The sequence below is a fragment of the Alligator sinensis genome, unplaced genomic scaffold (assembly GCF_000455745.1).
Source record: "Alligator sinensis unplaced genomic scaffold, ASM45574v1 scaffold862_1, whole genome shotgun sequence".
Classification (NCBI taxonomy): Eukaryota; Metazoa; Chordata; order Crocodylia; family Alligatoridae; genus Alligator; species Alligator sinensis.
This window is the reverse complement of record NW_005842066.1, coordinates 1319878-1332586: the sequence shown is the minus strand read 5'-3', so window position 1 is coordinate 1332586 and position 12709 is coordinate 1319878. Positions and strand designations below refer to the sequence as shown.

At 46.3% G+C, this 12709-nt stretch overlaps 1 long non-coding RNA gene across 1 annotated transcript in view; it reads left to right on the top strand.

The window, feature by feature from the left end:
- Positions 1–12709, top strand: part of LOC112550268 — an 83905-nt gene that overhangs the window by 67108 nt on the left and 4088 nt on the right. The window lies entirely within an intron of this gene.

Sequence of the window (12709 nt, the reverse complement as noted above, 5' to 3'; positions counted from 1 at the left end):
GAAAGAGTTGTTGGCCACTTGTGGCCAACATAATTTCTATCTTTCTTGTTGAGGATTAAATTAAGAATCTAAAATTTTTAGTCCAATTTCCAGTCCAGTTTGCTGTGGTGCTCTGGTGTGGTGACAGAGGACTGGAAAAGGGCCAATGTGGTTCCCATTTTCAAAAAAGAGAGGAAGGAGGACCCAGGAAACTATAGGCCAGTTAGTCTTACCTTGATCCTGGGTAAGCTTTTTGAGAGAATTATCCTGGCGCATGTCCACGAGGGGCCAGCAGGGGAGGTTATGCTTAGCGGCAACCAACATGGGTTCATTAGAGGCATGTCCTGTCAGACCAACCTGGTGGCCTTCTATGACCAGGTCACAAAATTTTAGATGCAGGGGTAGCAGTGGACGTAGTCTTTGTGGACTTTAGGAAGGCCTTTGACACTGTCTCTCACCTCATTCTCATTAAGAAACTAGGGGACTGTGGCGTTGATACCTACACAGTCAGATAGGTCACTAACTGGCTGGAGGCACGACGCTAAGATGTGGGGGGAAGTGGGCACGCTAGAAGGGAGGAATAGGCTGCAATAGGCTGCAATTGGAACTAGACAGGTTACAGGATGGGTTTCAACACTGACAAGTGCAAGGTGCTGCACCTGGTGGGGGAAAGAACCAGCAGCATACCTACAGGCTAGGGAACTCCCTTCTCGTCAGTGCAGAGGCAGGAAAAGATCTTGGAGTCATTATTGATGCCAAAATGACAGTGGGGACACGGTCAGGAAGGCCAACCATACCTTGCCATGCATCCACAGATGCATCTCAAGCAGGTCCAAGGAGGTGATCCTCCCCATCTATGCAACACTGGTCAGGCCGCAGTTGAAGTACTGAGTCCAGGTCTGGACACTGCACTTCAGGAGGCATGTGGACAACATGGAGAGGGTCCAGAGGAGGGCCACTCGCATGATCAGGGGGCAGCAGGGCAGACCCTACAAGGAGAGGCTAAGGGACCTGAACCTGTTCAGCCTCCACAAGAGAAGGCTGAGGGGGGATCTAGTGGCCTGTTACAAACTAGTCAGAGGGGACCAGCAGGTATCGGGGGAGTCCCTGTTCCCCCGAGTGCTACCAGGAGTGACAAGAAATAATGGTCACAAGCTGGCAGAGGGTAGATTTAGACTAGATATCAGGAAGTGCTGTTTCACTGTCAGGGCGGTTAGGACCTGGAACCAACTTCCAAGAGCAGTGGTGCTGGCTCCTACCCTGGGGGTCTTTAAGAGGAGGCTGGATGAACACCTTCCTGGGGTCGTTTGACCCCAGTACTCTTTCCTGCCATAGCAGGGGGTCGGACTTGATGATCTGCTCAGGTCCCTTCTGACCCTACCAACTATGAAGCTATGAAACTATGAAATAAAATTTAAAAAAATGTGTGCTCTCATTTTGGTACACACCAAAATGTGTGTACCAAAATGGACTGAACTGTCTGAATTCTTCTAATTCTTAAGTGAAGAGATGTTTAGGCAAACCTAGAAAGCTATTCATTTTCTGAGCTGTACTTTCAGCATGGAGTCTGGTACCAGTTCACAGCTAAAGAGCTTAAACATCCTTTGCTGGGGTGGGGTAGAGGTCCCATCTCATTTCTTATATTAGCCGGCAAACTCAGTGCTGCCAAATGAAGGTGCAACACCACAAAATACCTGGCACTGTGCCACCATACATTAGCCAATAACTTAGTCCCATCAAAATGAATATCCATAATCAATATAACTTTTTGACATGGCAGTTGGATTAGCTGAGTATAAATTCAAATTAACTTATTGGCATGCCAAATACAAGTGTTGCTATATTTGTGTCCAACACACAGCAGACCCTGTTTATCAAATACATAAAGCCAATAAAGCAAGCAACTAAACCTGAATTCTGTAGAAGAAATACTCATTTCTTCTATTCAGGTAAATCTGTACACCAACATCTGTGCTGCATAAACAAATAACATATAGGCCATATACAAATACACGTACTTAGTTCTCATTTATTTTCCTTCGGAATATAAACACGGCCTTAAGGACCACCCAGCCTGCCCAACTTCCCTTGCTGCTATAAACACACCTGAGACTCATTGTAGACCTACTGAGGTGGGTCTCCGTGTAATAATTTGTCCTCCCCTTTTAGTGATTATTGTAATAGAACAAAAGATAATAGTCGTATTGTATTGTCTAAATTGGGAGTGTCCATCCGGTGACCTGGGGTGGGGGGCGGGGGGGCCACACATGGTCCCCCAGAGGTTAACATGTGGTCTCCAGGATGCCACCTGGCCCCAGAGGGGAGGGGAGGGGAGGGCAGCAGGCATGATGCAGCCCACAGTGCTGGGGGAGCCAGCAGCCTGGAGTGCCCATGTGGCATGGTGCTCCAAGGGAGCTCACAAGGAACTGATGGTGAGGCAGCTCTAACAAGGGAAGGTGACGGAAAGAAATGCCTAGTTTAAGGCAGCAATAAAGCAGCAGCTGCAGAGAGGAAATGGGAAGATGGACAGGGAGGCTGGAAGAAAGGAGAGATTTTCCAGGAGTTCCTTATATAACACCCCTCCACACATTGGGTGTACATGGGGTTCTTTTGTGTGTGTTCTTTTGGTTTTATGGGGTCTGTATCTGGGGGAAATATGTAAAACCCTCTGGCCAGGGGAAGCAGAGGATTCCTCAGACCGATTGGTTGGCAGAGGAACAGGCATATGGCGCTCCCTGACTGGACAAGGCCAGGCTGATGTCACGCAAAGAAATATAAGGGGAGCTAGACAGGTTTGGGGGAGCAGAAGCTGCTAGCAGCTGCTGAAGAGTGAAGTCTCCTCCAAGGGAGAACCAGTGCAGGTAGTGAAAAGGGAAGCTCAGACAGAGGGAGGCGAGAGGGAGAATTGTTCCAGTGTCTGGGAGCTCCTCTTTCCTCCTTTTCTTCCCCTTTTTCTTTTTTTGAGGTTTTAAGGGATTAATACTGGGGAAAGATTTTGGTTCCTTGGGTTGGTTCCTTGGGCAGCTTAAACAGGGTTGGAACCTGAGTGTTTCTAAGCCTGCCAGTTTGGGCCAGCTGTAACCATTAATAAACCTGGTTCCTTTGGAGTTTTCCTGCAGTTTTCGTTTCAGCAGGCCATATAATCCAGCCCAGAAGTGTGGGGCCCTGTCTGGAGCTGTAGTCACTCCTCACATACACATACGGCCTCTCCGTGGGAGCAAAGATTGCCATGCCACTATCCCTCCAAGAGCAGAGAGAGGCCTCTTGCACTACCACAGGACCTGTGGTCTCAAGCAGCTTCCTCCTGGCACAGTGCAACCTATAGACTCTGCTGTGTAGTTAGTAGTGTTTCACATTGCATTTGGTGGTTTTTTTCTGTTTTCTGTATTAAATCTGGGTTTTTTTGTTTACACTGCTTGCAAGGAGGGAGTTTTTATTTATGTGGGACACCCTAGTAATTAATTTAGTGTTCCCAGATTTCTGGGTGGGGAATCAAGCCAGGGGTATAAATTTGAGCTTCCCCAAAATGTGAACCCAGTCCTTGTGCTGCCAACCAATGCCTGGCAGAAGGGTTACACTTTTAAAACTCCACCACCAAACAAGCAATAAAGTTTGGATAATTTCCTTGATTCTAATAGAATTGATTCAGCCCTGCCAGAGATGTTTTCTTGCTCTTGGATCTCAAGAATACTTCTCAAGGACATATTTTGCCTCTATATTCTAGGACAAGGCTGTTCAAATGACTGCCCACAGGCCATTTGCAGTCTGCAAGTGGTTCATAGATTCATAGATTCATAGATGTTAGGGTCGGAAGGGACCTCAATAGATCATCGAGTTCGACCCCCTGCATAGGCAGGGAAGAGTGCTGGGTTTAGATGACCCCAGCTAGATGGTTATTTAACCTCCTCTTGAAGACCCCCAGGGTAGGGGAGAGCACTACCTCCCTTGGGAGCCCATTCCAGACTTTGGCCACTCTAACTATGAAGAAGTTCCTCCTAATGTCCAGTTGAAATCTGCTCTCTGCTAGCTTGTGGCCATTATTTCTTGTAACCCCCAAGGGCGCCTTGGTGAGTAAAGCCTCACCAATTCCCTTCTGTGCCTCCATGATGAATTTATAGGCAGCCACAAGGTCGCCTCTCAACCTTCTCTTGCGGAGGCTGAAGAGGTCCAAGTGCTCTAGTCTCTCCTCATAGGGCTTGGCCTGCAAGCCCTTAACCATATGAGTGGCCCTTCTCTGGACCCTCTCCAGGTTATCCACATCTCTCTTGAAGTGCAGCGCCCAGAATTGCACGCAGTACTCCAACTGCGGTCTGACCAGCGCCCGATAGAGGGGAAGTATCACCTCCTTGGATCTATTCGTCATGCATCTGCTGATGCACGATAAAGTGCCGTTAGCTTTTCTGATGGCTTCATCACACTGCTCACTCATGTTCATCTTGGAGTCCACTAGGACTGGAAGACTGAATAATTGAAATAAGTCGGGGTTTGGGGAGGGGTAGGTGGATCAGGGGCCTGGTGGCTCGTGGGGCAGGGTGGGCTTTGGGATTGGGAAATCTGCAACTCCATGGGAGGAGAGTCTGGCAGAATGTGGGGGCTCTCTTCTCCCCCCCCCCAGACTAGGGGCCATTTTTAGTCCCCCAACCCCCCACTTTCAGACTAACAACTTGCTCCTCCTCTGCCCTGATTTACTTCCATTGGCTCCTGGCACCAGTGAATGCCAGTAAAACCAACACTGGGATTCCCTTGTGGGATGGGGGGGTTTGGCAGGGGTGGGGGCAGGGTTGGTTGGTTCATAGAGGGAGAGGGAGAGTTGTCCCTCTGGGTGTGGGGCAAGGGGCTGGGCAGCTAAAAATATCCTGGTGCCGAGGGGCAGGGTAGGAAAAGCTCAGCCCCAGCGCTTGGGCCAGTGGCTGGGTTTTCCCAGCCCCAGGGCTGTGCTGTGAACTGTATAGAAGTTCAGTTAGATTGGTCTTGTTGGCTCTGGTCTCAGTTAGACAGTCTCCAAAGTACAGTTAACTTAGATCAGGTCAGCCATTTTTAGACCCATCTCACCTTTCTGAGTTTCGGTACAGTTCCCACTTAGATTGACTTATCTAGGGATTGAAATATAAGGTCCTCATCTGGGTGAACCAAGTTAGATCAGGTGGCCATTTTTAATGTGATCTAACCTTGCTGGATGCCTGGACCTAGCCATAGTGTTTAACACTGGCTAAATGAGAAATCTTAAAATACTGGCTGTATGTTGCTAAAGGAAGGTTATCCCTTTGGCTAGGGATAACAAAAAGGAGCTAGGCCTGGGGATGTAGAGGAAGACTCCTGTGTGGGCCGGGAGCGGTCCGAGGCCCTCGGGGGTGCGCGGCGGGCTGTGGCCAGCAGCCCTGGCATGCGGGTCGGGGAATGCAGGCCGGCGGACTAGAATTCGGCACGGACGCTTAGCGGTTGATTAAAGATTATTTTACTTACACCACAGAAGGTCGCGGTGCAGGCAGGAAAACTTGCAAGAAAACAACTTGGAGAAGAGCTCTGGATACACTCACACGAAGTTTGCTAGGCTTCGTGGAACTTGCGCGCAGGGAAGGGGTTCGTCGAGGGATCGCGCTCGGCGACGGGGAGAGGCCAGAGGTTGATCAGAACCCTATAGCCTTCTTAAGGTACACGCTGGGTCCGTTAGGCTCCGCAGTGCTTAGAGTTCTTCACGAGACGTGAAGTCCTCTTCCTCCACTAGATGGTTATGGAGTCCTCCAACTTGGGCGGAAACCACTCAAGCCTCTTATACGGCTAGCAAGCCAATCGCTAGCCGCCACGTGGGAATAATTTAGAACTGGTCAACAGTGGGACACAAATTTGCATGCGGGTGGCGGGAACTCCTTTGCACCAGGGTTTTCTCTTTGCAACTGAGAAATGCACCCTGCAAAGAAAGCTCCTCATGGCGGGAAATAATTTAGCAGTGCCGAAGTGCGCACACACAAAATCGCACCCTTGGGTTGTGACAACTCTGTTTAACTGGGATGTAAAATGAAAGCAGATATTTGACTCAAAAAGACTGACTCAACACCCAGAAAATCCAATATGTGTGCTGCTGACCAATGCTACCTCTCTTGTCTCACTGGGGAAGAGGTACTTTCAGCTCTGGAAGTTTTAGGTTGGCAGGGAGGCCTTGGGTCTACGAAGCATAGACTCAACTCTGTTTTCTCATACACATTCATTGTTTAGCATGGATTGAGGAGACTAGCGATTATTTTCTGAAACCTCTGCCACTTGCTGTAGAGGACCCCCTTTGTATAGAAATTCTGGAGCTTGACTTAACCAGCCTTGAGGCTGATTTGAACAAAAGTTGTTTAACTCTATATTCTTGGGAATGAGTTGAAAGGAGCGCACAATTATACATGAAATTTAAAATAAATTGGGAAACAATGTAATGCTTTACAGTACAAACAGTTCTTGCAGGAAAATTGCGTAACATGCTCCAGTAATTTAAAAATGGGAAGTTGCTTGAAGAATTTGGAAAGGCGCACCGGGAACTGAATCTGAAGAAGACACATTTTGTACAAATGTATGATGACAAGACGCTTAACTTTAATATTACTGTAATAGGTCATGGCCTATATTCTTAATAAAACATTTTACAAAATATTATCGTATACTTGATACAGATTGTCATTTTATATTCATGCAATTACGCATTCTTTACTAGCTCAAATAGACATTCAACCTTTATCCTACAAATATACAAGGCAGCATCCTATCTCACTTTGTGTACCTGAATGGTACATGCACAGCCATCTCACTGCAGGCTTTGGCACTGAGATGGATTTTGGGAATCCATTTCACCTTGCACGTGCTGTGGGAGAGAAGGGCCCTCCCATGTTTTAGCCCAACAGCTTACTGGTTAGGGGGGACTTGTCCTGGGAACGGGGGACCTAGTTTCTAGGATCCAAGCAATTAGAGGGGTTTAAAACTGTATCTTCTCATTCTCAGCAAAGCATTTTAACAATCAGGACACAGGCTAGGCATTACCCAGCCCTCCTCTTGAAGTTGATCCCTACCCCTTGAGCAAGTCAGAGGGTTTGTGCCTCAGTGAGATGGATGAAGCTTTAATTTTTTCCATCCAGCTTAATTATCAGTGCTAATTTAGGCCCTTGCTTCCAATGAGGCAGAAACTTAGATTTCATAGACATTAGGGGCTGGACGGGACCTTGCAAGATCATCGAGTCCAGCCCCTCTGCCACTGGCAGGAAGTCTGCGGGGATCCCAGTGAGATAAACATCCAGATGCCTTTTGAATGAGTCCAGAGTAGGTGCTTGCTCCACCTCCAGGGGGAGTCTGTTCCTGACCCTGGACACTAGGACTGTGAAGAAGTTTTTCCTTATGTTCAATCTGAATTGGCCTTCTAGGAGTTTGCGGCTGTTGGACCTCGTTATTCCTCAGGGAGCTCTGGTGAACAACTGTTCTCCCAGATACTGATGCACTCCCCTTATGTACTTATAGGCTGCAGTGCTCTCCACCCATTTTATCCAATGAACATTAGTCACACAGCATAATAGTTCAGTTTCAAGGGGGAGCTTGAAGGGCTTGGAAAATGCCTAAGCTATGCCCTGGGGTTTGGGTTGTAGCCGTTTTGGTCTAAGGACATAGGCAGACAAGGTTCCTTGGGTGAATTTGATATCTTTTATTAGACGGAGAATAGTTATTAAGCAAGCTTTTGGGTTCAAAAACCCTTCATCAGGCTAAGGAAGCTTCAGCAGCTATGCCCTGGTTGTTCAAGCTTTTTGGGAAGTGGGAGAGGCAGGTTCAAATCCTCTTGCATGGATACTTAGGCAAAGGCATGGTATCACATACCTGCCCAGCCATAGCAAAGTCTTAATGAACATGCTCAGTAGCTGTGTCACTGCTGGCATACCTAGAGTTGAATCTCAGACTGTGTCTAGGTGCCAAACACTATGAGTCCATGGCTGCACAACTGCCACTTAGGTACGTAAAGTGAAATAGGATTTAGGCCATAGTGTCCCTGTGGGCCTAGAAATGAACATGTAGATCACAAATATGATGCAGTCAATGAAACAGGTAATGCAACTTAGCTGTTGGTATGTGCCATGTAGTAATAAGACATACAACATTCACACCAACTATAAAGGTGAGTAGTTTCTGGGAAGAACGAAATCAGTGACTTGGCCAAAGGTCTCTTGGCCAAGACTTGCTGTTAATGGCTATAGGTTCTTTGTTTCAGGTTTGGCAAAATATGGGGCACAAACACTGTTAACTCTAGTCACTAGTTAGAAGATTTTAATTGGTTATGTACCTAGTGCGTAGAAGCCTCTTGACAGATTAAAGATATTAAAAGAGACTCTAAAGAAGATTAGATTTGAACACACACAAAAGCAGCATACTTTTTGCAAGGTTAGCTTTAATAGCACCTGCTTTGCACTGGAGTTTTCTCAAGACTAGATACTGAGCAGTGTAAACTGTCAGATCCATTGAAGTCAAATGAAAATCTAACAATCTACACCTGCTGAGACTAGTCTTAAAGGCATAGCCAGAAACACTAGCCTCACTATGGGAACCATAAATGAGCAAAGCTGCCTAGTGAATACAGCAAAAATCATTTGGAAAATCATTTGATCTACTTGTCAGTCAGTCCATATGTTAAAAGCTAAGTGTGATAGTTTGGGGAATATGTCTTTCAGCTTATGAATAGCATTTGATTAAAACTCCCATTTAGTAGAAGAAACAGACTGTATCTGGGACTGAGACAAGGTTATCATAGAGTTACCACTCTGGACTGGTAGAACAGTGGGGTAATGACCAGCAGAACTGGCTTATAATGACTGGGGCAGCACTTCCACAGGGAAGATCCAAAAGCAACCGCAAAAACAAGCCCATTTTTAAAGGAGTGCTTTTAGGAGAACTATCCTATTGCCAAGCCAGAAGACACAGATGCAGTCGTTGAAGGACAGAATGGGCTTTGTGTACTACCCAGTAGGACACCTGTCAAAACCAAAGCTCTTTGGAGCTCTGGAGGAAGTAGGAATAAGTGAATGCAGGAGCTTGCAGGGTTCAGGACTTGTTTCTAGGCCTACAGCCACTGGTCTCTGGAGTCTTATATCTCAATGACAATGACCCAGATATGGAATCTGTGCACTGAGATGGAGTTATCAGGGCTCTTGGAGACAACATCTGTCCAGACCCACCTACCTGAAGAGCTTATGGGGTCCAGGGTTATTATGAACACAGTCTGGTGACCATTTGCTTTCAGAGACTAAGGCAAGTCTGTAATACCCCATCATATTAGAAAACAGGTGTTTTGTTTAACTGGAAACGACACAGTGCTTTTTAAAAAATATGTTAACAACTAGCTGACTAATATTTTGAAGATGAATGAAGAAGCTGTCATGTTGTGCAAATGTATACATGGAGAATGATAATGATAATGAACACACAATCTATGAAATGTGCATTTCTTAAGTACATACAAGGCACATCCTGAAATACTTCATTGACAAGGAGGTAAGAAAAACAAGCTACTGTTAAAGGGGAATTTCAGTCCTTTTCATTTGCAAATGTGACTTATTCAGGAACTTGATTCATATTGGCTAAGTATAATGTATAAGGAGAACATTGGGGTGACAAAATCTGTCCAGTTATGGTCACCAAATGAAGCTTCAGTGCAGCCCCTCATGTTTCTCTACTGCAGCTGCCATCACCATCTGAACTACTTGCAGGATCCTGAACCCATACTGGTGGATCTTCTTTCTACCCCTTCTGCTGACATTCCAGATGCCATCCTCCACACTAGCCTCTGAGTTGGCACAGAAACCCCATCTGTGTTAGACTGTGGAATACAATGGCAATCTTGTGCCATCATTTTTGTGGCTGCTGTCCTGCTTAGATGCTCCTTGTCCCTTCAAGAGAAGGAAGGAAGCAGAGTCTCTGTAGTTCTTTCCAAGCAGGGTTACATCTGCCTCGTTTCTCTTATGGCATGGGATGGGAGTGGTTCAGGAGCAAACATGCCCTTCTAACCATGGAGGGAGAGATACCAGCATGTCAGATCACCATTATATCTCTAGAGCCTATGTCAGCAGCCACACCCAAGACTGTAAAGTTCATCTGCCTTCTGCTTTGCATAGTTGCAGGTCATGGAGGGAGGGCACGAGATACAGCATGGACAAAGCAAATGCTGATGGTGAGCCCAGTTTCCTCTTCTGGTTACCTCTTCCCTAACAGTGCTCCTAGGATGAGTCCTTTCCTACTCATGTCCTAGGCTGAGGCTTCAGCAGACCTATCTAGATACAGACCAGGTAGTTGAGAGTAGAGTGGCGCATCCACATGAGCATGCACACGTGGTCTGTGATACTGCAGACCAACCCATTTGTAGTGCTGCAGACTGCATGTGCCACACATGCAAGTGTTCGCCGTGCTACTTTTGCAGCATGCTGGGTTTTTTGACCCCAGGAGATCCTGGGGTCAAAAAAACCCGTGCCAGAAAAAAGCAGGGCGGCGCAGTGTTCACCGCCTGAAACCAGGGCCTGGCCGGCCAGAGCCATACTCCAGCTGACTCTGCACACCTGGATTGCCACTGCTGGAGCCCCAAGAGGCCCCCAGGACTCCAGGTAAGGCTGTTAGGGTCAGCCCAGGTGCTGACCCTAGGCTCCTCTATCCCACCTGGGGCAAATTGCCATGCGCCAGAGCATGCATGTAGGGGCATTGCCCAGGGACAACTAGCAGCGGCACATATGCTCAGAGGGATGCACCCACAGAATCTCTGGCAGGTCCATCTTGAACCCAGGCCTGAACCTTCCTTGAGAGACCCATAAGGAGCTGTCATAGGAAAAAGTAAAACAATAGGCCCTTTTTGAGGACAGAGGAAGCACTAGCCTTTTGAAATGGTTTTGCAGAAATGTTGAGCCCCACTATTATTTGTATCTGGAGCAGAGGGCTGAATTCTGAAAGGAGAAATAAATGAATGGGACTAGAGATTGATTCTCACTTCACCTGTTGAATGAAGCATGGTATATTATTCTGAGCACCGGGATTCTTGGTTATGAAGTGCAGCGTGGCAAAAAAGACCTGGCTACAGACCTGTATCAGTTCCTCTGGGTGTACATGCACAAGTACTCTTGTACATACATTCACAGAAAAGAAGTAGAACTAGCTTAAGGTAGGAGTGTTATATGTCTGAATCAGAGCTAGAGGATCAAATATATCATGGATAGATTTGGTAGCACCACCTATTTAGGTTGCCTAATGCTTCCTAACTGCCAAACTTGATCAGTTGGGCTGAACTCTTCCATACCAGGTGTCTGCCTCAGGCTGAAATTTCTTGTGCAAAAATTAAAAAAACAACTCTATCCCATTCTTAATCTTGGGCAACCCAAGGATATATGACATTAAAAGAATTGCTCAGGAGCTACTCTGGATGACAGCAATACAACCCCTTCTCCCCCCAGTTTCTGATGACAGAATTGGGAGCAAAGAGAGGGGTTCCATCTGAAACATTCAGAGAAGGGTCACTCGTATGGTTAGGGGCTTATAGGAAAAGCCATATAAGGAGAGACTAAGGGACCTGGACCTCTTCAGCCTCCGCAAGAGAAGGCTGAGAAGTGATCTTGTGGCCGCCTACAAATTCATTATGGGGGACGTAGCAAGGGATCGGGGATGCTCTGTTCACCAGGGTGCCTCTTGCGGTAACAAGGAGCAACGTTCACAAACTGACAGAGAGCAGATTTAGGCTAGATATCAGGAAAAACTTCTTCATGGTAAGGGTGACCAAAATTTGTAATGGGCTTCTGAGGGAGGTGGTGCTCTCCCCTACCCTGGGGGTCTTTAAGAGAAGGCTGGATAGGCATCTGGCTGGGGGCATCTGACCCCAGCACTCTTTCCTGCCTAGGCAGGGGGTCGGACTTGATGATCTGTTGAGGTCCCTTCCAACACTACCATCTATAAATCTTACTAGGAGAGGTTAAGTAGACTTAGTCTAGTTTCCATCTCACCAAGCCCCAGACAGTTCCTCCAGTTCGCATATGGATGACAGGGCTTTGGGTTTTTTTAACAAATTCAATCATTCCCATATGATCTGATAAGAGCTTCTAGAGTCTTTTCCATGATCATGATATTATTAATACTGGTTGTAAAGAAGAAGGAAAATTCATTTATCTCTTTCTGAACATTTTCTTTTTGATTAAGGATTTTTCTAGACAAGAAGTCAAAGCACAGTGATGCAATTTCTAGGCTATCTTTGAATCATCATGACTGACTGATAGCAACCGGAAAGTCATTCACAAGTCTGGTCTGTGGATGAATACAATCAGAGACAAGGTCTCATCTTAGAAGAATGTTAACAGGAGATACAGATGACCCTAAAGGAAAATAAATAGTATCACAGACAAAAATTCAATTCTTATTGGAGCCTATTAGGAATGCTGATCTCATTCAGACATGCTTTCCTACTTACTTTAAATTTCATACATAGCTGCATACTGCTTTTGAGTTCCCACCACTGCACAGTGATTCCTTTGATAAAAATTACATGCAGGTCCAGTTTGTGAGTCTCCATAATAATTAGTGAGTGGGGGCACTATCCTGGTGCCAGTGTAGTTTGCTGTCATGCTGCAAGCAGGCCAAAGTGCCAATTTTAGACGATATTTAGTCTTAGTTACTTGGAGAAAAGAGACTTTCAGGTAAGCAAAAAATCTTTCTTACTTTGTTGCATAGAGAAAATTGGGATATAGCAAGA